Source organism: Dipodomys spectabilis, unplaced genomic scaffold (genome assembly GCF_019054845.1).
Source record: "Dipodomys spectabilis isolate Male_0828 unplaced genomic scaffold, ASM1905484v1 ptg000054l, whole genome shotgun sequence".
NCBI lineage: Eukaryota > Metazoa > Chordata > Mammalia > Rodentia > Heteromyidae > Dipodomys > Dipodomys spectabilis.
In genome coordinates, this window is record NW_024870731.1 from 42,375,001 (window position 1) to 42,400,623 (window position 25,623).

At 50.8% G+C, this 25,623-nt stretch overlaps 1 protein-coding gene across 2 annotated transcripts in view; it reads left to right on the top strand.

Annotated features, from left to right (window-relative positions):
- Pparg (peroxisome proliferator activated receptor gamma) overlaps nucleotides 1-25,623 on the top strand; it is a 106,450-nt gene that overhangs the window by 42,929 nt on the left and 37,898 nt on the right. The window contains exon 1 of one of the 2 annotated variants that reach the window (XM_042679906.1): nucleotides 10,032-10,051. The exons of the other annotated variant lie outside the window; for it this stretch is intronic. The gene's annotated coding sequence lies outside the window, so the exon portion shown is untranslated. Of the gene's footprint in view, nucleotides 1-10,031; nucleotides 10,052-25,623 lie in introns of those variants that run through there. 2 annotated transcript variants of the gene reach the window in all.

Below are 25,623 nucleotides of genomic sequence, written 5' to 3' on the forward strand. Positions count from 1 at the left end.
AGGTACATAGCTCCCGCCATGTTGGTGTGGAAGTTCCCAGCCATCTCCCGAGGCCTCTCCTCCTCTGAGCCTCCCTGGAGGGCCTCCCACGGGTAGCAACATGCTCCCGCCGGCGGTACATGGCAAAACAATGGAGCAGACAATGGTACCTCCTCTGATTGCACGAGCCAGGGCCTGGTCATTGTTCCCTCTCCTGCCTGAGGAAGGGGTTGAGCTCTCTGGCTCCCCATAAAGATTCTGGCTCCCAAGTAACAAACAATGAAGCAATCCGGCCGCCTTCCCCCTCATCTCCGTGAGTAGGATCCTTGTCAGCTTGCCCGGAGTGGCTGGAGGCTGTTGGAGCTGCTCCTCCGTCTGTGTGCAACAGATAACAAATGAAAACAAAATCAGGGGGAGGACTGGTTAAGACCCAATTTTATTTTTATTGTGGGGTCAGGGGTGGGGGAGGGGCTGACCTGAGCGACTCGTTTCTTGTGCATAGCACCTTCCTTCCTATTGCTGAGGACATTCTGAGTCAAGAACCGTGAGCTTCAGCCATCCTCTGTCTGGAGTCAGGGACTCACCACAACCGGGCTGGCGTCCGGCATAGCATGGGAAGAGCGAGTTCCATCTGGGAGTCCCCACCCGTTACAATCTGAAGACACCTGCTCGTGGAAACTCTGGGAACGAAAAAAAACAAACAGAAGCATCCGTTTAAGGAGTGCGGGGTGGGTCTGGAAATAAGATGAAATGAATAAGGACTGAGTAGCCAAAGATAAGCCAGGGGTGTGCATGTGTCTCGCTGTGGCTGTCACAGGAGAAAACAAAACGAAATAAAGTCCTCTCAAAACAACTTGGGGGGAAAGAGTCATTCAGATGGGTTTTTATCACGTGAACATCCGGTGAAGACAGGCTGTCCCTCACCGCCCAAGTGTGGTATGGAGATGAGACGTGAATCTTTCTTTCCCGTCGGAATCATATCCCTTAGGTCGCAAAGGAAGTTCCTCCCGAAAAATGCCAGCTCATAAATGGAGGAATGCGAGAAGCAGAGGAACTTCATTTCACAAACTCAAAAATACTGATTCAGGGAAATCATGATGAAGTTTACTAATGAATACCTTAGTAAAACGGGATATTTAGGCCAGATCCCTTAGCTGACATTACAGGCATGAACCACCATACCTACTTTATTTGTTGAAATGGGGGGGGGGGAGGAGGGGGGGGTGCCTAACTTTTTGTCCAGGCTAACCTTAAACACCATACTCCCTATTTCTTCCTCTCGAGATTACAGGTGTGAGCCACTGTGCCTGGTCCACAGTATTCTTCATAGTTGGCCTATTTCCACTTACATCTAGTCCAGGATTACGAAATGTGTTTGGTTATGTGTCTTTCCAATGTTTTTAAAATCTAGCCCAAATTCCCTTCCCAGAGCCCCACTGGCCCCTTAACTTTAAAGCCTCAGACCGATCAGGTCAACAAGTCTGTATGTAGAGCCAGGACGTGCCGGTGATTTTCTTGTGGTGTCATTTGGCTCGCTTCTTCACCCCACGTTTCTTGTACACCAGGTACCACAGCTGACCCAGACTTCAAGCTGGATGTTTCCCGAGAGACGTGGGAAGGCTTCTCCCACGGCTCGCCCAGCCGGAAGGCTCAGCATATGGCTTCTACGCGCCACTAATCTAGAGCAGGCCGGCCCCCTCTCCTGTGTGGCCTCATTTCTCTGCTGGCAACCAGAAAAGAATCCATGCGCTGTTACGTGGGCATTGGAAGCAAAAGAAAGAAGAGGGAGGCACTGGGGGTGTGGTGAAGTGGTGGCAGATCACCTGCCCAGCAGGCGGGAGGCCCCAAGTTCAAACCCCAGCACCGCCAAAATAAAAGGCTGTTGGGGGTCAGCTGTGGAAATGTGAATAAGGCTGAGGTGGTGTTGAATGAAAGCATCATAGAAAGAGGCAGGTAGTTGACTTTAAAAGGCAAAATACTGCTAGTAAACACCCCATGGCGAGCTGATTTAGAATGTAAATACTGCTAATGTGTGCGCATAGGTTATAGGATGATGTGGATGATACAGGTCAGGAAAAACCTGCCCGTGATTTCCTTCTACTTGATGGCCGCTCTTAAGATTTTATTAGTTGGTTTTGATCAAGGATTTCGGTTTTGATGGTAAGAAAGAGTTCATGACAGGATTTTGAGAGTCTGTTTCCATCATGCCTGAGTCTCAGGATTCCTTGTTTCGATGACAAAGATTGTGTCGGTGATGGAGCTAGAATTCAAACCCAGGCCTGACACTTCACCATTCTGACTGCTGACGCCGGCAACACTATGCGGCCCAGCCCAGCCCAGCCACCAGATGGTTCCATGGTTTCCCCCGGCAATGGCAGGGATGGAACCAGGCCTCACCTGTGAGGCAGGTGCTCTGGCCCTGAGCTCAGCTCCCGGGCCCCACGTGAAAGCAGGGTGCAGTGGGGGGGCCACATTTTCCCCTCTGCTTCCGTGAATCGCCCACCATGGTTCTGAGCTTCTAAGGGACTAAGCACCATGCACATCCAGGACACTTATTTTCATTCTACTGTTACTAGCAGGACGTGGACATTGTTTCGGATAATGGTGGCATTGTGCCAGGAACGTGGCAGCCTCGTGGATTTGCCACAGCACCCATGAGCCACAGCACAGAGAGTGCTTGCGTGCTGATAGGCGTTTGTCATGAGTGGTCGCCTGACATGATTGAGCTGGGCCTGAATTCAGGCATTTATGTATTTATTGCCTTATTTTAATGAGATGGAGCCTAGGCTAGATTGGAACTAGGAATCGCCAAACTTGATTTGCTGCTAAAACTCTGCCACTATCTGGTAATGCCATTTCTTTCCTCTGGAACCCATTTTCCTTATATGAAAAATCAGGAGTTCAAGCCAGACATTAGCGGCTCCTATCTGTCATCCTAGCTACTCAGGAGGCTGAGATCTGAGGATCATGGTTTGAAGCCAGCAGGAATGTCTGTGAGACTCTTATCTCCAAGTAACCACCAAAAAGCCCAAAGTGAAGCTATAGCTCAAGTGGTAGAGACTCTTATCTCCAATGAACCACAAGAAAACTAGAAGTAGTGCTGTGGCTTCAGTGGTAGAGCACTCGCCTTGAGCTGAAGAGCTCAGGGACAGCGCCCAGGCCCAGAGTTCAAGCCCCAGGACCAACCAAAAAAAAAAAAAAAAGAAGAAGAAATTGATAAAATCGGAAAACCGGTGCTGTTAGATCATTAGGATTTCCCATAGCACAAACCTGCACTGATAGGGTGGCTCGTGGTATTTGATCACGCTAGAACCCAGTTCCTGGGCTACTTCAGAGATGAACATGTGGAGACACGTTAGCATAGCTTAGGGAGGATGTCTCCGGTTCAAAGGTGTTCAGTTAATACTACAAAGTAGCTGGACAGGTTAGACTTTCTGAGGTATTGCAAAAGTTAACTTTGGAAGGAAAGGGGGAAGAAAAGGAAGTGTTCAGTTGTTTTTTCTGCTGGAGGCTTGCTTTTAATTTTAGGCTGTTGGCCATTGTTTTCCTATAGGAAAAAAAAAAAAAAAGCACCTGTGGACTGGAGCTTTTCGGAGGCAGAACTGGGCGTGGTGGCCCATTCCGGGAAGCCGGTCACTTGGGAGGCTGAGGCAGAAGAATCAGTTCAGGTGTCTGGTCTGTAGAGTGAGACTCCAGGCCCATAAACCAAGGGTCAGGGAAGACCCTGTGTTTGCACAAGCGCGCGCGCGCGCGCACACACACACACACACACACACACACACACACGGAATTGTTCTTCTGAGGTGGGAAGATCCCTTGAGCCATTCGAGACCTGTCTGAGCAACACAGAGGGGCGGAGGTCTTCTCTCAAAAGCGAAGTCAGTGAATGCTGGGGAGAAGAGCAGTGTGAGTGTGTTTGGTTTTGTTTATGGCAAAACTACACATATTGTCAACAGGAGTTACTGGCTTTAGGTGGGGAGCCATGAGCAATTTTAATGTGAAAATTATTATTAGCTTGTTTTTCTGTTTCCTAACTTGCTTACAAGTTGTGATTTGTATCTCTAGATAGAATAATAAATTTAAGTAAACCTTTAAAAAATAGAATTATTAGCTGGGTACCAGTGGCTCATGCCTATAATCCTAACTACGCAAGAGGCTGAGTTCTGAGGATCACGGTTCAAAGCCAGCCTGGGCAGGAAGGTCTGTGAGCCTCTTATCTCCAATTAACCACCAGAAAACCAGAAGTGGCGCTGTGGCTCAAGTGGTAGAGGGCTAGCCTTGACCTGAAGAGCTGAGGGACAGCGCCCAGGCCCAGAGTTCAGGCCCATGACCACCATCACCAGCAACAACAAAATAGAAGTGTTACATTTCGGAGAGAGAACTTTTCCTTGTAGAGACGAGCAGTATGCTCTCAGTGATCACATCCAGCCAGGCCTCTGGTTCAGTGTCCCGAACCCTTTTTTTTTTCCCAGACGTGGGGCTTGAACTCTGGGCCTAGGCGCTAACCCTCAGCTCTTCAGCTCAAGGTGAACACACTACCGCTTGAGCCACAGCGCCACTTCCCCCAGACCCTTTGTACTGTGGTTCAAGTGCCCTCTGCTGTCTTCACCTAGTGGGCTGTACCTCCCAAGTAACTGGGATTACAGGCATACCTCACCATGCCCTGCAAGACCTTTTAAAAAACATCACACATACACATCTACTGGAGCCACTGACTTCCGGGTGATGCATTGAGTCCTTTTTGAGTCCTTGAGTCCTTTTACTTTCAATCAAGACAATGCGGTTATTTGGTATATTGATTGCATCTTAAAAAGGTGAGTTAGGGCCTGCCTTTCCAGAGGCCTCCCCCGCCCCAGCGGCCTAGACGTCTCCCTCTGTGGGAATGTCCGAATACGGGGTTCAGGAGTGTCTGTTCCCGGAGGCCTGGGCCTGTTGGCCTCCCCGGTGACTGCGGTGAATAAACCCCAGGCTGATGCAACCAGCGCTGGGAGGACTGGCGGCCCGGCTTCCGTGGTGCGGGGGGCCGCAGCTGTCCCCTGCAAGGCCGGGAGGAGCTTGGGACGTCTCCGGGACGTCCGGATGTTCCTTGGGAACGCGGGGGTCATGTTGAATGGGGAGAAAATGGGTGCCCTGATCACTTTACTAGACCTCTGAGTTCCTCCCTGAGCAACACGCGTGACGGAAATGTGGCAAGCCACCCCCACGGTCAACAGAAACCATCCACAAGACCTCGGTGCCTGCCAGCCGGCCGGAGGACAGGGCCGGGGTCTTAGTTGAGCTCTGGGAGTCCAGAGAAGCAGGTGCACTCCAGGAGCTCCTGAACATTGAGGAGTTAGCTTAAAATGCTGGCGGCATCGACGGCATTGAATAAAGCCACAGATAAAGTGAGGTTACAGCAAGAAAACAAAATGCTAGCCAGGCCTTTCTATACCCACACAAATATGACTGCCTTTGCACAAAAGAAAGCAGCCAAAGCAACGATAAAGATCTAGGGTCAGACATGGTGGTGTGCTGCCTGTAATCCCAGCTATGTGGAGGGATAAGGAAGAGGATCAAGGTCTGAGGCTGGCCCCTACGCTAACAGCACTCTGGAAAAAAACGACGAACAAGGTGGCAGGCCTTGGCTCAAGCGGTAGCCAGCGTAGCTAGTGTGGTAGCGCTGCTTCCTCTATTGTTGTTGAATTGTTCGCAACGCTCGCCACTCTCACGGTCCTCTAAGCCCACTCACATTTAGGCATTTGGGCGCCCAGTAAAATTCCCATTCATCTGGCCAAAAGCAGATTCCGTCAACCAGTGTTGAACACAAAGATTCAAAGAGTGGTTGTTTGCAGCACGGACCCGTCACGGGCCTAGGAAAGAGTTGAAATAGTTTCTCCATCCTCTTCACCCTTCCTCCTGCTCACCGTGCCAGAGACCCCAGCCCCGGCCCAGGGCCTCGGTGTTCAAGGAGGGGTGCTGGTCACCCCCGCAGTGCACAAAGACCAGCGCTCAACAGAAAGCAAGTTCCGTTCGGGGCACAGAACTTATGGGGAGGTGGTCTTTGTATTTTTCTGCTTTAATTCTTGGGGTCTTTTGCCTTATCTGATTGTTTTTGGAGACAAGAGTCTCCCTATGGGGCCCAGGCTGCCTTCAAACTCTGGCCTCTCTGCCTCCTGGGTGGTGGATTTGTCCCCCTGTGTCCCCGCGTGGGTGGGGGACAGTCCCGATCCCTTCCCCTCCTTCTCCCTCTGCAACCGGGCCTCGAGCTGTCGTTCACCAAGTGAATTTCTGCCAGGCACCGGGAAGTCCGTGCCAAGCCCTTCTGTGAGTGCTGTTCACCACGCTGCACCGGGGGCTGGGTCTAAGGAAGGTCTCATCTCACGGATGGGACACTCATTGGGGGCCTGTCATCCTAGCTACTCAAGAGGCTGAGATCTGAGGATCAAGGGTTGCAGTCAGCTGGGGCAGGAAAGTCCAGGCAACTTTCCTCTAAGTAACCACTAAAAAAGCTGGAGGTGAAGCTATGTCTCTGAGCACCAGCCTGGAGCACAAGAGCTCAGGGACAGTGTCCAGGCCCTGAGTTCAAGCCCCAGGATTGGCACCGAAAAATAAATAAATAAATAAAAATACTGGGCCACTGGGAACCTTAAGACCTTGGAGATGGGGATGTTCTGGTCCCTGTCAGAACTGGGCGGTCTGGGGGATGGTGCACTGTCGCTGAGTATCGATTTTAAGAAAGTATTTGATTTCTGATACTAGGGCATGGTTGCTGGCCTTCAAAGTTCAGTGCACTCATTGAGGATGACACTGACGGCTGCCTAGCACATTCTCCTCCGGGCCTGTGGTCACACTTGGCACTTGCCAGGTGTTTGGTGAATGAGTCGATGGTGGGCGGATGAATGGATAACTAAAATTAATAAGGAGATGCGTAATTAGATAGAGATGAGCCTGGCCGTGATCGCTTTCCCCCATCTTGTTGTTGGTATGAACACACTATTTCTTTTCTGTCTCTTTCTCTCCTCTCTTCTCCTCTTTTCTTCTGCCAGTCCTGGCTTGAACTCAGGGCCTGAGCTCTGTCCCTGAGCTGTTTTGCTCAAAACTAGCACTCATTGAACTGCAGCTCCACTTCTGGGGTTTTTTGTTTTGTTTGTTTGTTTGTTTGTTTTTCATGCTTAATTGGAGATAAAGAGTTTTACAGACCTCGTGCCCAGGCTGACTTTGAACCCGGATCCTCAGGTCTCAGCCTCCTAATTAGCAAGGCTTACGGGCAGGCGTGAGCCACCAGTCCCCCCTCCCCCACCCCCCTTCAGTGTGATGAGACAAAAGATTATCACTAGCAGTAATTGTGCATAAACAGTAGTTACTGTGAGCTGTTAGTAACTGGGGTGTTTGTGTGCTGTGGCCCCGGAGTTGTCGGATCCGCTTCCTGCCCTGCCCTGTTTATCAAAACTGCCACCCTTGTTTATCAGCTACTTTTGAACTCTGAGATAAGGACTCCTCCCTCTCGTGCTGGGATCACATCTCTATACCTGGTATCTTCCTCACTTACTACTCCAGGGCCAACAAGTATTTGTTGAACAAACAAATAATATACCGTGAGCAGGAAAGCCTTTCTTTCCAGCAAAAAAAAACAAACAAGCAAAAATAGTCCAGGCCAGGGAGAGCAGGGAGAAGACAGCTGTGGTGGTAAGACAGCACACTCGCGCTGGTGGAGTAAGTTACTGTTCACGGGAAGTCCGTGCGTGAGTAACGGAAGCATGGATAGAGCCGGCAGAGGCGCAGCCTGCAATACAGCCTTGCGCAAGCTGAATGGTGACGGATAATAATGAAGAGAGAGAAACAAAACAGAGAGGACTGGAGCTGTGTCTCAGGTGGGAGAGCGCCATGTGTGAGGGCACACCCCCTCCCCCCCAAAAAAAGATGGAACCCCAAGAGAAAAAGAGATGAGAGAACAGCAAGAAGAACGTGTGCTGGCAGGCGGCTGGCCGCCCGGGGCCCGTGTGTCCCACGCTGTACCGGAGTCAGGTGTGGAATTGGAGAACCGAGCCCCTCGCTGGCCTCTGCACACGGCGTGACACACGTGCACTGTGTCCTCTGTGGGGCACAAGCCACTGAGAACACTCCCCCCCCCCCCCCCCCCCGCTTTGGGTGGCAGCCACGGTACAGAACGGGAGATCGCGCGGCCATTCCTTCACCCTGGATGCTGCTGCCTGCATTTCCCTCTCGCGGCGTCCTGGGTGCCGGCTGTGTAGGAAGTGTGCACGTGGCCCTGCTCTGCCCACCTCCTCACTCCTGATGCTGCCACGGCACGGCTCTGGTGAACGCTTCCCGGCTCACACCTAGCGGTGCTCTGCACTGAGCTGCTCCCCCTCCCAACCGTGTGGGAAGCGGGGGTCAGGGGTGAGGAGATGGGGGGGGGGTAGCCGGGGAGCACGCTGCCGCTCCCTGGGGAAGAAGGCCAACACGGGCACGCGCCACGCGCCACGGCGGCTTGGGACACGGGTCGGCGTAGCTTGAGGTGGAACGGGACTTCGGGATTGTTCGGTTCCCTGGAAAAGCAAAGTGGACTTGACTGGAGTGACTGATTTTGACCCGTGAGGTCTACAGAGGGTCTTGGATTCCGCACACGCGTGGACGCCGTGTCCCGTCTGTGGCCACGGCTGGGGCAGTGGCTTTGGACCCCGAGTTGGGTGGCCAGGCGCGGCGGGGAGGCAAACATCCTCTCTGGAGGGTGTGAGCTGTGTTATTGCTAGCGTGAGTTCTGCACCCCGAGCATTGCCGCCATCGTTCGGAACACCCAGACACTCACACTAACGGGGTAACCTTAGTAGGGGTTTCCAGGGCTGAGAAAAATAGGGGTGTCGCGGCCATCTGCGTTTCATTCTGCGCCGTGGCTCCCGGCGGGGCCGGTGGCCTCTCCTCGAAGCTGGTGTTAGACCAGCAGGGTTCGCAGTGGTTCCGGTTTGGGGGGCCCCAGCAGGATGTGTGCCACTGGAGGATCTGCCCCCCACGCTGCTCTCCACGAGAACCCACAGGCCACAGCGGCAGTACCAGGCCACGCGGCCACCAGACCAGCTCCTCCCGCATGGGCAGTTTGGCACAGGCCACGCCACTCCTCGCCAAAAAGGGCAAAGGGCTTGGAGGAGAAGCCAGCGTTTTCCTGATTACAAAACCGACCGCCACCCCGCCAGCCGCGGGACGGGCCCTTTTTTTTTTTTTTTCTGGTAATGCATTTTTCTTCTGAGAGAGAACTCCATTTTTTTTCATCCTTCATTAGGATCATAGCATTTCTTGCTTAAATCCCAAGTGTGGAAACGTAACTAAAGGTACGATGAGGGATGGTCTAGAACACAGAAACTTCAGCAGCCCTCCCTTCCCTCCTGTCCCCGGAGCCATCTCGTGTCACTACTTAATTTCCAGACCATCTAAGGGGTGAATTTAAAATCAAATCCTGGCTTACACCGTAGCAGCTGCAGGTGTACGAATACATCGTTGAGCCCCAGAGTTTTCTTCAGCTGATGTGACGGGAGTTTTAGCCAGGGAAAGACACCCAAGAAAAACCTGGGCCAGAGAAGTGTTATCTGGTGTTTCTTAAGATTGAGAATTTTCCATCCAAGAAGCAAGTGTGTTTGACGGCACCACAGCCACGGTCAAAGCCCCGCACAGCCTCTCCCTGGTACCCGAGCCGCCCCTCGCCGCCGCGGCCGCGGCCTCCAGCGAGGCAGTGCAGCAATGTTTTCCTTGTAATGTACCAAGTCTTGCCAAAGCAGCGAGCGCCGTGATGACACCCCGTTTTGTCACAGCTGGCCGGGGCTCAGGCCGGTGCCAGCCAACTCCAGCCGGTCCTTTCTGAGCGTATTCCCACTTCTCCCAAATATTTGGAAACGGGTGTCTTGACTCATTGGTGGATTCACAAGGGCTCTTTTTTTTTTCCTTCCACGGGATTGCTCTTTTGCAAGAAATCGGCCGAACAAGTGTAAATGAGAGCAAATCCTGGTCCGTGCTGCCATGGGTGAGACTGTGGGAGGGTCTCCCGTGGACCCGGAGGGCGATCGCTTCGCTGATACCCTGCCTGTGGCCACCTCCTCTCAAGGTGACTCTTGTCCATTCTGATGCTCTGTGCGCTTGTGTGGGGCCTGGGGGGGGGGGGCGTGGGGAGGGCCCACTACGCTTATACACACATTCAAGACCTTCACCTCACCCATATTTCCTCTCTGGGCATGGAGTCTTCCCTGGCTTTTCAGCATGAAAGGTATAACTCGGCTAGCCGAATGCTTCCGCATATTTTTGAATACCCAAAGGATCCATCGTGTACACCCCCATCCTCACCCCCTTCTGTCTTACATTTTTGGTCTTTCTTGTAGAGGTTGGTTGTTTGGTTTTGTCGGTCGTGGAGCCTGAACTCTGGGCCAGGGCGCTGTCCCTCAGCTCTTCAGCTCAAGGCTAGTACTCTACCACTTGAGCCAGAGCGCCACTTCTGGCTTTTTCTGCTTATGTGGTGCTGAAGAATTGAACCCAGGGCCTCATGCATGCAAGGCAAGCGCTCTACCACTGAGCCACCTTCCCAGCCCCTCTGGTAGAAGCTTTTAATCCCTCACAGTCTGGTTCTTCCTCTCAGAGCATTCTCAGCACTTCTCTCTCCCCTAGAGTGCAAGGACAGCTTCTGTTCCTTCTTCAGACTGTTTAGTGTCCCTTAAGCACAGCCCCTAGTGCATTGTAGAATACAGTGGGAAGGCCTTGGAGCATGTGTATTCCAAGCGCGTCGCTTTGCACCTGGCTAGGTTGAATGCATGCTGCATGAGTGTGTGTTCCGGTTTGTCAGGTGCAAACAGGAACCGCGATCCTCCATGTTTCACAGCCACTGCGGGACCCTGCGTTCTTCCTGCAGCCCTTCCCGCTGGAGGTCTCGTCCGGCACAACTTTTGCTTCATGCTCTTTCATGTTTATTCCTGTATGACTCTCTCTCTCTCACCCTCTCCCCCCTCTCTCCCTCCCTCTCTCTCTCTCTCCCTCTCTCTCTCTTCAGAGATTACATGAAAAAAATAGCTTATGTTAACCCGAACAACTTTTGTTTCACCCTCTTGCTGCTAACGCAGTAAAATGAGGTCCCTTAGTGTTTGAAATGAATGGCTCTTCACCTTCTCATTTTCCCAGCAGACTGAAGTTTTGAGTTTTCTTTTCAAAACTAAAGGAAGCGTGCGTCTCCAGGCACCACTGTTTTTTGTGATGGTTTTGTGTGTGTGTGCGTGGAGCAGGGGGTGAGACCCAGGACCGGGTTGGTGCCAAGCAGGTGCCAAAGCACCGAGCTCACTCGATGTATGTTTCCAGTCTCTGGGCTTCTTAACCTGGAGACTCACTGCGCTCTAATCTGTAAGTGCTGGTCTTCTGCTTTCCTTTAAACCATCAAAATGATTGTCATCTTTCTTTAGTTATTACTTTGAGCGGGCCTCGGGGAGAACGTCCCGGCTATACTGTAAAACAGCTCTTGAGTCAAAATTTGTTTGTCCCTTTGAAAAGAACATGCCTCAAATGCAACACAGCAGATATTTTAGGTTAACTGGGGGGCAAACACTGCTTACAGTCAGGGTGGGGTGTATGACTCAAGCTCGTTTTAATTCTACACCAATCTTCTCCTTTTATGAGAAGAAATTCCCCTCGGTGTAATATTTTCCCACCAAGACAAGAACCTGGACCACCTTCTTTCTCTTACATGGTACAGCATAGGATTCTTTGTCAAGTATTGTGGTGCATGCTTGTAATCTCAGATACTTGGGGAGGTTGAGGTGAGAGGATCACTTGTGTCCAGACGTTTGGAGCCAGGCCAGGCAGCATGGTGAGAGCGTATCTCTTTAAATATATAGATTAGCAGCCACCACGTTGCTCGTTTGTTACAATAATTTAACTCTTGTCTTGCCTGTGCTCTGGCTCCCTCTCACTCATAAACGTTGGGGTCTGTTGTCAGGATTTTGCATTTCTAAAGGCTAGGAACCCATGTTTCTTATGTCTGTTGTAGATGACCACTAAGTGTTTGCTCCCTTCCTGCCCAAACCCACAGAGAAACTGGAGAACGCTGAGGTCTTTATGATCGCCGTTAGCTCTCCAAGGCCAGCCCAGATGAAATGCTGGTGGAGTCTTGTGTCTGGCCTGCTTGGGGGTTTGGGTTCGAGAACTGCCTCCCTCTTCCCCAGTTGGAGTTAGCATCCCAGGTGTCCAGCCCAGCATCCTGTCCGTGCGGCCAGCTGCCCTCCGCTCCCTCCCCCCCACCCCGCCCCTCTGGCCACTCTTCTCCCCAGCCCCATCGATCCTGAGGCCCCCTTTTCTTTTTTCCATCAAGAGCTCTGTGAGCAACCCCAAGCAGCCCTGTCCATGTTGGCTGTGAACCACGTCCACAGGCACTGCTGGCTCGATGGAGGGCGGCGCCCCCGGCCTGGGCACATCCAGTGCCAGACGCGGCCCTGTGTGCATTCTGTACTGTTCCGCTCTTGCAGCACACGCTGGGAGATGACAACACGCTAGCCCTCTGGAGTCTGTTGAGCAATGGGCAGTGGGCCTTGGAGACACACCGAGGACTGCCATCCACGCCGACGTGGGAGCCCTCCCGAGACAGCCCCATGACCTGCGTGATGGAAGGCTCACCGCTCGCTCTCCTGGGGGGAGGAGGGGGGCTGGGAGGCAAGGCAGCCCTGTGCTCAGAAACTCAAGTGTGCGCACTTCTGGATGCTTTCAGTGAGCCAGCTTTGCCCACGAACCTGCCCCAGGAGCGTGTGCGTGCGTGATTCCTCGCGGGTGCTGGGCATGCTCGTGCATACGCACAAACACCACAGATCGTGGGGGTTCGCTGTGTGTGTGTGTTCCTTGGTGCCGGGGAAGTTTCTCCTTGTCTCCACTCAGCAGGACTGCTCATGCTGCTAGTCTAGCTGTCATCCTCACTTGAAAATGGACCGCAGAGTTTGTCGAGCGCGTGCACACCTCCTTGTCTGCCCACGAGGCTGCGTCCTCACAGATCAGACGCCGTCGGGTAGAACTTCGGTTCCATCCACTTGCCCCAAGTTGCTTTTCTGTTCCTTTCGATGCAGTTTGGCCTCTGTGCCTCAGAGGCACAGAAATCACACGTCGCCCGTAACCATGGCACTGTGGCTCTGACAACCCGGAATTCAGATCTCGTGGCTCTCTGCGTACACCGTGTTTTAGACCCACGTGATGTATAGTTGAGCAGGAGTTTGCCAGCACCAGGTGGACGTTCCGGTCCGTGCTGAGTGGCACTGGTGGCTGCCATTGGGAGGCAGAGGTCACAGTCAGCTGTGAGACCCACGAGGGAACTGCCCCTCCTTATCTTGGCTGGGTTTGCCGTGTGGCCTCCTAGCTGACGTTCGGGACCCGAAACTCCCTCCCACCCAGGAAACACTGACCATAGACACCTCCCCGAAATCCCTCTGTACCCATCTTCCGATATTCGCTGAGCTCCTGTTTGCCAGTCACCATGGCCATCACCTCTGCTCGGCAGAACTGGTTCCAGTCAGACGTATTTCACCTCACTGCCCACAAACCCCAGGAATTGCCTGGCTCTATGCAGACACATCTCATTGCCCAAGAACAAGCCACAGGCCCTCCTGCCATCCAGCGTCCTGTCCGGGACGGCTCCACCTCTTCCCTACACCTTTGGCTCCTCGCTGTCATCCCAGGCAGCACCCAGTGCATGCTGCTCCGCCGCCAACACCCGTCTGAAAACCTGCTGCGACTCTGCCACCTTTTCTATCCTCCTGGCTTCTGCCACCCTGAGCCAAGCTGCCATCTCTGGCATGAAGTCCAGGCCCCTGATGGGCTTCTCTGCATCTGCCCTTGGTCTCCCCTCAGGGCTTATGAGCTGTCACACACAGGCAAGCGAGGGCTGTCCCTCACGCCAAGCCTTCGGTGGCTGCCCCGTGTTTTTTCTGTCAGCCCCTCCCCCCGTCCCCTCCCCCTGCATCCCAGACACACCCCTTGCTCCTGAGCCTCGATGTCTCTCCTGCTCCTCTCCTCTTCCTCTGATGTCCTCTCCCCACGTACACCTTCAGCCCCTCAGATCTTTGCTCTGATCTGAAGTCCCCTGAGAACCACCCTGTTGATTCTCTCTCCTCCTTCTGAAGCGTGGCCCGAGGGCTACTGTGCCGGATCGGCTCTTGCTTGGTGGAGTAACCAACGCTGATATATACAGCTCTCCGCTGGGGGCCCGAGGGGGACGGGTGCCCGGCAGCTGGTGATTCTGTCCACTCACACTGTAAAATGCAAGCGAGTGCCTCTAACCTTCCCAGGAACGCTTCGCACAATATCTAGAGCTTGCCTGATGGAGACACGTTGCTCATCATAGTTCCAGAAGAAAGAAGCCAACTTCCAACGACTGGTCTTGGCCATGAGCCAGCGACTCACCTAAACAACCACACAGGAATGGCGGGAACCCTTCGTTTCATTTAGCTGCTGCTCCAGGAGAAAGCAAAATCTGGTTGCTTTGTTGCTTTTGTTATTTTCCTTCACGTCGGGCAAGTACATGTGCAGCATGAGGCGATGGACGCCCTGGCACTGGGGTCCTCCACTTCAACTCAACCTCCCCTCCGCGGTGCAAGGCAAGTCCCAGACCTGCTGTGCACATTGTCCCGCAAGTTCTGTTCCTCTGCTTCTTTCCTGGTGTTTTTGAAATAGGATCTGGCCAGGTAACCCAAGCTGGCCTCAAACACTCGATCCTCCTGCTTTAGTCTCCCCCATGCAGGGATTAAGACGTGTGCCACGGCACCTGGCCGGTGCAAGTTTTCTTAAAGATTAAAGATTAAAAGATGATGCAAATGAATGTTAAAAGTGTCAGCACGCCAGGGGAGGGCCAGGTCAACCTAAAGCATCTGGGCCATTTCCAAAGAAATCTATTACCAGGGATAAAACCACATCTCTAGCCACAATTATTGACCTGAGAGAATCCAGTCTAACTCATCAGTATAAGTCCGATAGCAGCTTTGATGGTATGCATTTCATTATGACTTATCAGGCAAGGTCAGGTAACACAGGGGCATGCTGGGTGGTAGGGACAGGCACTTGATGTTTGATCTTTGCCAAAGAGCTGAGAAGCTGTGTGTGTGTGTGTGTGTGTGTGTGTGTGTGTGCACATTTTCCTTCGAATACCATTAGTAGCAATCAGTCCCAATCACCCCTCTGGCTCCACATAATTCATATCCCATCTCTACCAGAAAGTTACCCCCGATTATTCCAGAGCACACCCACCCCTCCCTCCCCCAGCTTGTAGAGCACAGTTTGCCTCTGTCATCAGTTTGCTCTCAGTTCTTCCCTTCACCTTGTGCATCTTTAACCTTGGCAAACGCCTCAAGGTCGTTTCTTTCTTTGCAGCCTGGAAAGCACCTTGCATGGGGTGTTGGGTGATTGATTATCTTGACCTGAGATGGTTTGGGTTTTATGTTACTAATTGAACATTCACTGAGCTTAAGATCTTGGCAAAGAGCAATGCCAACTAAAACTAAAACACGGAAAGGTTTGGGGGGGGGGGGGAACCAAATCTGTTGTGAAATAGAATAGTAACTTTCCTAAAGAGAAAAATTTATATAACGATATGAAGCAAAAATTAATTAATTAGCATAAACTTAATAGTTTGAATGGACTAAACCCATCAACTTTCTTTCTTGTTAAATGGAATATCTCAAAACACAACTGGTCCTGGCATAGTAATTTCCTGAACATGAGACTCCAATAGTTTTGGGGGGAGAAACATTTCCTGCATTGTTTAAAAGCATGGTATTCTCAAAACTGGTCTTCCTTCCTTAAAGCCAAGACTACCAGTTCTCAGCAAGAAGGTAACTTCACTCAGTCCTCTCGAAGGATACGACAAATCTTTATCACTTATATATTATCTAGAGCACCCTGGCGAGGTATATGTTTAACAATAATCCTGCAAGGAAGCGAGTAAGAAAAAGAGTTTGTACGTTAAGACTAATTTCATGATTGTTTTATAACTTCCAATTGAGCAGTTCTTAAAGCAGCGTCCTAAAATTCTTGAGCAATCCTCCTTCACACACTGAAAGAGTTGCTGGTTTCTTTGGTTGATCTGCAGGTTTTATGCCATCATTCCCCAACCCCAGGACTCTTGTGCAACATTCTTGTTTACCCTTTTTATTGAAGTATAACATACTTAAAGAAAAGTATCTAAAATACCCTTACAAACATTCCTGTGCAAGCTCAGTGCTATGGCTCACACCTATAATCCTAGATACTCATGAGACAGAGATCAGGAAGATTACAGTTCAGGCAAGCCTCGGCAAGTGTTCCCAAGACCCTATCTCAACCAATTTAACGAAAAACTGACATGGTGATAGCAGCTGTCATGCAAGCCACATCGAAAACATAGATAGGAGGATCATGGTCCAGGCTTGTTCAGACATAAATTTGAGATTCTATTTGAAAACTAACAAATGTGAAAAACTGGGGGTGGTATGGCTTAAGTGGTAGAACACCTACGTAGCCAGGTACAAGGCCCTGAGTTCAGACCCCAGCATGCAAACAACAGCTACAGAACATACTTGTGTTGTTAGCACCTAGAGAAGCAGAACAGCATGCGTGTTCTACAAGTTCTCTGACTGTTGCTCTTCTATTCACATTTTATTTGGGGGCCAGAGGAAATGTGTTCTAGGAGATGTTGGTAATTGATTGTGAGTATGGTTGTGTCTGGCTATATTTGCACCAACAAGACAGAAGTAGTCCGACAACTCTACATCCATGATCTCTAGATCTAGCTAGAGACAGATAATCTCCTGTTGAAGATGCTTTGCCTGAGGTTGATGTCTATTTTTCTTTTTTTTGGGGGGGGAGTCTGGTCGTGAGGCCTGAACTCTGGGCCTGGGCGCTGTCCCTCAACCCTTCAGCTCCAGGCTAGCACTCTACCACTTGAGCCACAGCGCCACTCCCAGCCTTTTTTTTCTGCTTATGTGGTGCTGAGGAATCGAACCCAGGGCCTCAGGCATGCAAGGCAAGCGCTCTACCACTGAGCCACCTTCCCAGCCCCTTGTCTATTTTTCTTTAAAAGCTTCCTGATTCTGTATTTTGAGTCTGTGTGGGCCTGGTTTGGGCGTGTGCTTGAAGGGAGAGGTCGGATCATTCCCATGGGAATCTCCCAGTCCCCACTCCGTTTCCTGAAGAACCGCCCTTTCTCAACTGCCCTGCAGTTCCGTCTCTTGTTGCCAGCCAGGCAACCTTGCATGTGTGGGGTCGATTCTGGACTTGCTTTTCTGTTGCAGTGATCTCTCTTTCTATCTTTGTACCAATTAACACATTGTATGAATTACAGCAGCTTTGTGATTGGCTTCCGTAGCTGATGTGTGGGACCTCCAGTGTGTTCTTAAATTCTGCCTTGGCTGTTCTTAGCTCTGGGATCTTTCATATAAATTGTAGACTCAGCATGTCTATTCCACACAGATGTACTGGAAGTTTTGGTAGGAATTGTTCTTTTTTTTTTTTTTTGGCTAGTCCTGGGGCTTGAACTCAGGGCCTGGGTGCTGTCTCTGAGCAACTTTTTTGCTCAAGGCTAGCGCTCTACCAATTGAGCCACAACTGTACTTTTGGCTTTTTCTGTGATTAATTGAAGAGTCTCACAGACATTCCTGCCTGGACTGGCTTCAAGCTGTGATCCTCAGATCTCAGCCTCCTGAGTAGCTAGGATTACAGGCGTGAGCCACTGGCACCGGGCTAGAATTGTTCTCTCTGGGAAAGCCCAGTGAAGAACCACAGACTGGCACTGTTCAGCCTCCATCAACATGGGCTAACCTTTCCTTTATTCAGCTAGTCTTTAATTTTTTTCTATTATATTTTTGAGTGTGTAATAAAGATGTTTCCTACATATTTTGTTAGATTTTTCCCCCTAGTTATTTGACATTTTCAGTACGATTACAAAAAATAATTTTTAATTTTCTATTTGTTGCTGACGTACAGGAATAGAGCTTGTTCTCGGACAGAGACCTTGTGTCTGGCAACTCTACTAAGTTCTCTTAATAACCATACAGGGGTGTTGTCGATGTTTTAGAAATATACTCACATCCTGTCATCCATGAGTGCTGTTAGTTTTATTCCTCCTTTTCCAGCCCTGTGTGCCTGTGTTCCCTTGATACGTGATGGAAGCAGAGCTCTGGTGCAGGGTTGGAGAGAAGGAATGGCGGCTGGTTATCTTTCTCACATCCGTGCTGACCCTCAGAAAGAAAACTTCAAATATTTCAAATATTGTTTGTTTGTGGATGTTCTTTTCCTTTTCCTTTTTTCATTAGATTTTTTTTTTGTCTTGTCTTTCCCAGCGGTCAAATTAACCCCCTCCCCCACCCCCCCAGTACTGGAGTTTAAACTCAGGGCTCTAAGCATATTAAGCAAGTACTCTACCACTGGAGTCATGCTTTAGTTTAGGTTTTTGTTTCAGTTTTAGACTTTTGTCCCAGAGGCCAGCCTCGGGCTAGCATCCTCCTCCTCTGCCCCTTGCATAGCTGGGATGACATGCAGTCACAAGCCCCGCTTGTTGACTGAGATGAGGGTCTCGATAACTTTCTGCTCCTGCTAGCCTCAAACCATAATAATCTTCCCAACTTCAGCCTCCCAAGTAGCTGGGATTACAGGATTCCCACATCTGGTTTGTTAGTGGCTAATCTTTATTAGATTAATAAAATCCCCTGTCTTTCCTAGTGAAGAGTTCTTTAAAATCACAAATGAATGTTGAACTCTTATCAAGTGATTTTACGCAGTGTGTTTCATAATACTCAAGAAGACAGAACACAGAACATCCGTCACTTGAATTGTGATGTATTTTAAGGTCCTGGCTAATAGAGCCAGTGGAAGTCTGCAAATCCGCCCCATCACCACCAGTGAATTGGCTGCATCTGTTTTGACACTTTGGCTCTGTTTGTTTGGTCTGACACCATTGCCTTCTTGGGAAGGGTTCCTGGAGCAGTGAGCTCAACATAAAAGAGCACAGATCATCGCCGTCTTTTGTCAGACTAAGCAGCTCCAGTAGGACAATGGCTTTCCCTGCAGATAATACGCACTAATAGAGCAGCTCTGGTAGTGAATGTTTCTTCCAGCAGGTTGGGCTGGTTGGAGGTGGGCAGGAAGAAAGCGGGTCGGTGGCTCCCTCCTTTCTGAAAATTACACATTCCCCCGGATAATTCCTCCATGTTTCCCCGCATCTCCATTCCCCGATCTCTGCAAAGCCAGACCCAGATGTGCAGGTGAAGCTGGACGAGGGAGACGGACCAGTTTCTTTTTCTCCTCTGAACACTTGAACACTCCCCTTCTTCTTCTTCCTCTGTCTGCCGCGCCCCCCCTCCTTGCCACACCCTCCTCCTTCCTCCTTGATGTCTAAGAGCAGTGTTTTGGCTCATAGGAAAGTGGAGGCCATGCTCCAAAGATTTCCCATCATCCTCCTCTCACCCACCCCCAGCCATCACCGGCCGGCAGCCAGGGCGGTAGATGGAGCTCCATCACTAATTGCTTGCTTTAGGAGCAGTTGTTTGGTCCTTGTTCGTTCTTACTGATGCTTGCATAGATGATGATGATGTCATTAGCAAGGATTTCTTATTTCATCCTTCCTACTCCACATGCCTTTCGTTTCCTGCTCTTTTACATTAGCTGGAACATCCTGCCTATTTCTGGTCTTGGCAGGAAAACGTGACTTTCTGATCATTCGTGCAATGGTAACTCTGCAGTGCTGTGTCTTCTCGTTTTCTGAGTGTTTTTGGTTTGGTTTGGGCGGAGGTCTCTGTGGTTTTGTCGTTTGTAGAGGAGACATTAAGACAAGATCTCGTGCCAGGCCAGCCTGGAGCTCACAATCCTCTAGCCTCCCAAGTGTGGGTGACAGGTGTGAACTCGCACACCTGACTCACTGAGCATCCTAAATAATCAGTGGATGTTAGATTTTTCTTTTTGTGTAGGATTCCCTTTGTTTTCTTCTTCAGTGTATTGATGTGATGGATTATAGTGAATTTGAGATATCAAACTAGCTTTGCATACCTAGGAAAAAGCTAGCTGATTTTTGGTCATGGTGTAGAATTATTTTTATGTATTACTGTCTTCAATTTGTTAATACGTTGTTGAGCACTTTGTGTCTATAAAAGGTGTATCATGAGAGATTTTTTTTTCACGTAGTGTCTTTGTCTTGTTTTGGTGTTAGAATAACATTGGTGTCATCGAATGGGAAACTATTCTAGCTACTTCTATCTTCCAAATGAGATAATGAAGAATTGTTTTAAAAAAACATTCTTCCTTTAACGGTTGGGTATCATTGACCTGTCAGTGCATCTTTGCCTGGTGCCTCCTAATAAGGTTATTAATTGCTGACTCAGTTTCTTTAATAGATGCAGACTGGTTCAGATTGTTTAGGGTGTGTGTGGCGGGGGTTCACTTTAGCAGTTTGTCTTTCAAGGAACAGATCATTTTGTCTAGGCCGTTGAATTTCTGGGCATAGAATTGCAGATACTGTCCCTTTATTATCTTCACGTGTGTGGGTGTGCGTGCCACGTGTGTGCCAAGGAGTTAACGCCAGGCCTCACACCTGCCAAGCTCACACGCCACCACTGAGGTGTGAGTGGTGTTGTTCTCTCACTCGCCTCCTGAATGAACACGATCTGCGCTCCTGCACGGGGCACCGGGCAGCGTGGGGGCCCTGTCAGAGGAGTGTCCCAGCTCACCGCCTCCCGGCTGGAGACACAGAGACGCCCCTCAGACACGCCAGGGCAGTCCTAGCAGAGGAACAGCTGTGAATGCTGGGGGAGGAGGGCAGGAGTCTGCAGGTGAAGGATGCAGAAGTGATTGGTTTGGGTGAGGGTGTGATCCCGTCCTCCTCCCTTCTCCAGAGTCCTCAGGCCTGGCTTCAGGCAGCTCCCAAGATTACAAGATGTGGCCCATTGGAGAGCAGCGGGACGGTAGGTGGGCTGCCCTGTCTCTGAGGCTACAGGGCCAAGGCTCCTGTGAGGCTCTGTTGATCGGGGCTGGAAAGCCTGCTGAGTCCCTGGTTTATCAGCAGGGGACAGACGGGCTGTGCCATGTGCTTCAACCCAGCGGGTGCCGTCAGCAGGAAATCAGAAACACTGGGCTCGATTTTTAACATAGTGTTAGAACGCAGAAGAATGAAAACAGATTTTCTTGTATTGAAGACACAAAGGACACGCCAAAGAGTTGATTTCTAAATCTTGTCTTAGTTCCTGGTGTCCAAAATAAGGAGCTGTATACTCAGAAAAACCACCACGGAATTCAACCCCGGCCCTAAAACCATTTACCCCCTATTACCAACTCACTCGGTCTGACACTGGATAAATCATTCTTTCTGTCTAACTTTTTAACTCTGTTAGGTCATGTTAGGATCATTTTGTCTGTAATTATATATGCTGTGTCATCTGCATAAAATCACGCGGATAGTGGGTGTAAGATACACACCTGGCGTAGAGTGGAAATGCTGGTCTATTGGTTTCATAACTTCCATGGTTACTGCTGAGAAGTTCGAAGTCTTTCTGATTCATCAGCATTTATGTGGATTCTTTTTCTTTCCTGGAAGTTTTAGGATAGTTTCTCTAGAAAACAATGCACAGTGATTTATTCAGAAATCGTTGCTTCTTTGGGCTTTGTCATCTGTCCAAATGTAAATCCCCGGCCTTGGCCAATCTGAAGTTAAAGGACTGCTTTCAAGGACACACAGTAAAAGATGCTGTGCTGAGGATCCTAACTTTATGTGTAGAAAATGGAAGAAAAGGAAACAGTGACCCAGGACAGAGCCTGTGTGAGACACTGAGACGGCGTGGTCTCAGCACTCACGGCAGCGTGTGCGCCCCCGTGAATCACAGCCACGCAGGTCACGTCTCGCAAGGCCAGGCAGGGCCGAGCGCATTTCCTGAGTGCAGTGGGCCACCGGAGTGTCATTGGCACACGCGGAACCCATACAGGCCATGGCAGGCAACATGCAGACTTTCCTGGTATGAAAGAGCAGCGAGGCCCCGGAACTGGAGGAGAGAAGCCTTGTTCTCTCCTCCTCCAGGGGTCTTTAAAACAGGACATGTGTTTTAGGCGTCGTCCTGCTGGAACAATGGGCTTCGCTGGCCTCTTCCTCTTCCTGTCCCTTGTGGTGGTGCGGGAGGCTCTGGGGCACCTTTGTAGGGGTCCAGTGTGCTGACTTTGAACTGAAACGTGCAAAAATTGCTCCTAGCGTTTATTGAGAATGTAGTGAGTGTCTGGACCTGTGCCAGCTCTCTGCCGTCTCAGGCAGTCTTGGTAAGAGCTGGATGACGTAGGCAACGTGATCGCTGCACCATTGGGGAGTTAGGTGTAGAGAGAAGCCAGAACAGCGACCAGTAGATTGAACCCAGGACATCTGACGTGACACTTGCTCCTTCCTTCTTGACCATTAATATTCCTGATGGCAACCTGCAATAGGATAGCTACAGCTGTATCTATTATGTGAAAACATAGACCTGCACAGTGCTGGCTGCCCTAGCCTCTTCAAGACTATTCCTGGCATGATGTGTATGTGGCTCACGGGTTACTGTGAGCCCAAGGGCTTTCATCCTCAGCACTGCAAAAGGAAGGGAGGGAGGGAGGGAGGGAGAACAAGAGAGAGAAAGAGAAAAGAAGAATGAAAGAAAAGGAAAAAACGTTTCTTAAATTCAGAGCCTATTATTTTTGGGTTTCGTAAATGTTTCAGTTCATCCAGTTGATTTGCAGGGGGTCAAACACAAACTCTGCTGCAGATCTCTTTCCTCTGCATTAAATTCTGTTCTGTTTTTCCGTCTGGTAAGTAGTTTCCTGGCACCTCTGCTTGCTAACATCATGACATAGGACTGGGAGCCTGGCTCAGGTGAAGCCTGAGCTCCAACTCTAGAACTGCTCTCCACCCCCAAAATCATGCTTTAATCATGACTGCTTAATCTTGTGCTCTTTCTCTCTGTGCCTCTCGCTGACTTTGTCTGTCTCTGTCTCTGTCTCTGTCTCTGTCTCTCTCTCTCTCTGTCTCTCTCTCTCTCTGTTAGGGTTTATATCAAGGATGAAGTCACACTCCCAGCTATTCTACTGGAGGTTTTTCTTTTCTGAAGGGACAACAGAAAACCCCAAAGGTAGACCCTCTGTTTCTGAGGCTGGTGTTTACAATTCAGTGTCTCTATTGACCCATTTCCATACCCCAGTAATATTGCCTATCAGGTTAGAGAAGTTACTTTACTCTTGCATGAAATTGATCACATTTTCTGTGAAAGGCATCATACTTCAGAGTTTTGTGAAAAGTGGGCTGGCTTCATTCTAATGGCGTTGAAAGCCAAGTTTGAAACACACATTCCTGTCCTTGCTCACAAGATGGGCTGAGACACCCCCTCTTCCTCCCGCCCCCCCCCGCCTCCCCCCCCCCCCCCCCGAACCGCACTGAGGGTTGGGAAATGGCTGGATCTGCCCTGAGGCAACACAACTTGCTCTCAGCCGGCTGGAAGTGAAGCCGCTCGCTTATTCCCGAGAAGGGGCTGTTGTTCATGCAAATATTTTGTTCATTTGTTCTTTCATGGGTAATTGCACGGAGTAACAGAAAACACCTCTTCCACTGACGGCTTGGCAGCCACAGAAGCTTGTGTTTTCTCAAGACAGAATGAGAAGCAGGTTTCCTGGACCCATCTCTAAGTCAAAATAAAATGCAGCGTCCAGGGAGCCGCAGCCTCCCTGTAACGCCGGTGCGTCATCTCGCTGGGGCCGGAGAGGCTCAGGGTGGAGGACAGGGAGAAGCCCTGCGGGATTGGAGCGCCATGTTTTCCCGAAAATGAAAAGCCAGCTGCTTTTCTTTCTTATTCTGTCCTTGCCACTTAGAAAAACAAAAAGAAGAAGAAGAAAACATGGGCCGGGGGTGTTAGCTCAGTGCCCGGCATGTATGAAGCTCTGGGTGCAATCTCCAGCATCACACACAAAAAGATAAAGCAGGGGGAAATGTCCAGGCCCCTATCATTCTCTTGTAATCAACTAAAAAGAAAGGAAAAAGGAATATTCGTTGTTGAGAGGAAAGGGTTACAGATCATACCGTATTAGATTTAGAATTCTGGAGATTATTATCCTTTGAGGAGCGTAAGTCTTTGCAACACTGAACCGTAGAGAAAGTATCTTCATTTTTCATCGGGGAAAAAAATGAGCAGTTAGTCTACACGTGTCTATAAAATACCATCACTGGACTAGCCAGCGCCCAGGAAAGCACCGCCGGGCAGAGCCGGGGAGACGGAGAAGAAGCTGCCGTCCTCTTCTCCCAGGCTGGAAATTGAATGGCGGAGCCTTCGTCCAAGTCAGCACCTGGCGGGAGGTGGGGGAGAGCCACCAGGAGTGCCTGGAGACCCGGAAGCTTCGTGAAGACCAGAGCACGGGCTGGGCTTTCACACATAGGGAGCGGGGTGCCTAGAGCAAGTGCTAGGCGGAGGAACACGCGTGGACCCGAGGAGTGGGCCGAGGACACAGACAGGGGCCGGTATCCTGGGCACACTGCACGGTGGGTTGACAGCTGTCTGCGTGGATCACCGGGACGAGGCCTGGGGTCACCAGGGGAAAATCAGCAGACAGGGCGAAGCCGGGCCGCCCTCTAGGGCCTGCGGTGCCAACGAAGGCATGGTCATTTATTCTCAAGTGTGGGTTGAGGGTTTTTTGTGCTTTTGTTCTTGCCAGTCCCGGGACTTGAACTCAGGGCCTTGCACCTGCCAGGCAGGCACCCTACCACTAAGCCAAGGCCCGGGCCCTGACACGGTCATTTATTAAAGAGGCTGTTCTGAAATAGAGGATCATAAAACCACAGCCCTCCCTGGGGAGCGAGGGGTGGACGGGGCACCTGGGACACGTTGGGGGGGGGGGGGGGTGAACGGTTCTGTGTTCCATGGTGGACAAGGGACGCCATCCATGCCCATCCACATCTGCAAGGCAAACAACTACAGAAACGTAATGTCATGCCTGTCATCCTAGCTACTCAGGAGGCTGAGATCTGAGGATCCCAGTTCAAAGCCAGACCAGGCAGGGAAGTCTGTGAGACTCTTATCTCCAATAAACCACCAGAAAACCAGAAGTGGCGCTATGGTTCAAGTGGTAGAGTGCTCGCCTTGAGCTGAAGAGCTGAGGGACAGCGCCCAGGCCCAGAGTTCAAGCCCCACGACCAACAACAACAAAATACCTGGGGGAGAGATGGCTGGACAGCACCTGGCAGCCAGGCCCATCGTCCAGACACGTGGCAGTGTGAGGATGGCACGGGCTGCGTGCAGTCACTAGTGATGCCCAGGCGAAGCCCGCCAGGCTGAGACCGCAGCATGGATGTGTGGCGTGGGCTGAGTGGGGGTAGATGAATTTTGAGACAGAGGACAGAGCCCGATGGCTGCCCCCTTTCCCCCTCTGCCCCCCCACCCTGGGTCACAGAGGTTTTCTGGGTGTCACTGAGCCCCCGGAGGGGCAGGGGCCCCTCAGCTATCACCGCCCACATTCCTGGCCACCGTGGGCAGGTTTTGCAGTGCCTGCAGATAACATGAGTTTGTTTGGGAGCTTACAGCGCGGACGTTCCCGCGTGGGAACACGGGCAGGGTCCCAGGAGCCTCTCGGAGTCACGGAGCGCATTCACAGAACTCCGCTCCTTCCTTGGAGAAGCACTTTGTTTTTCTTACGAAAACCACCACT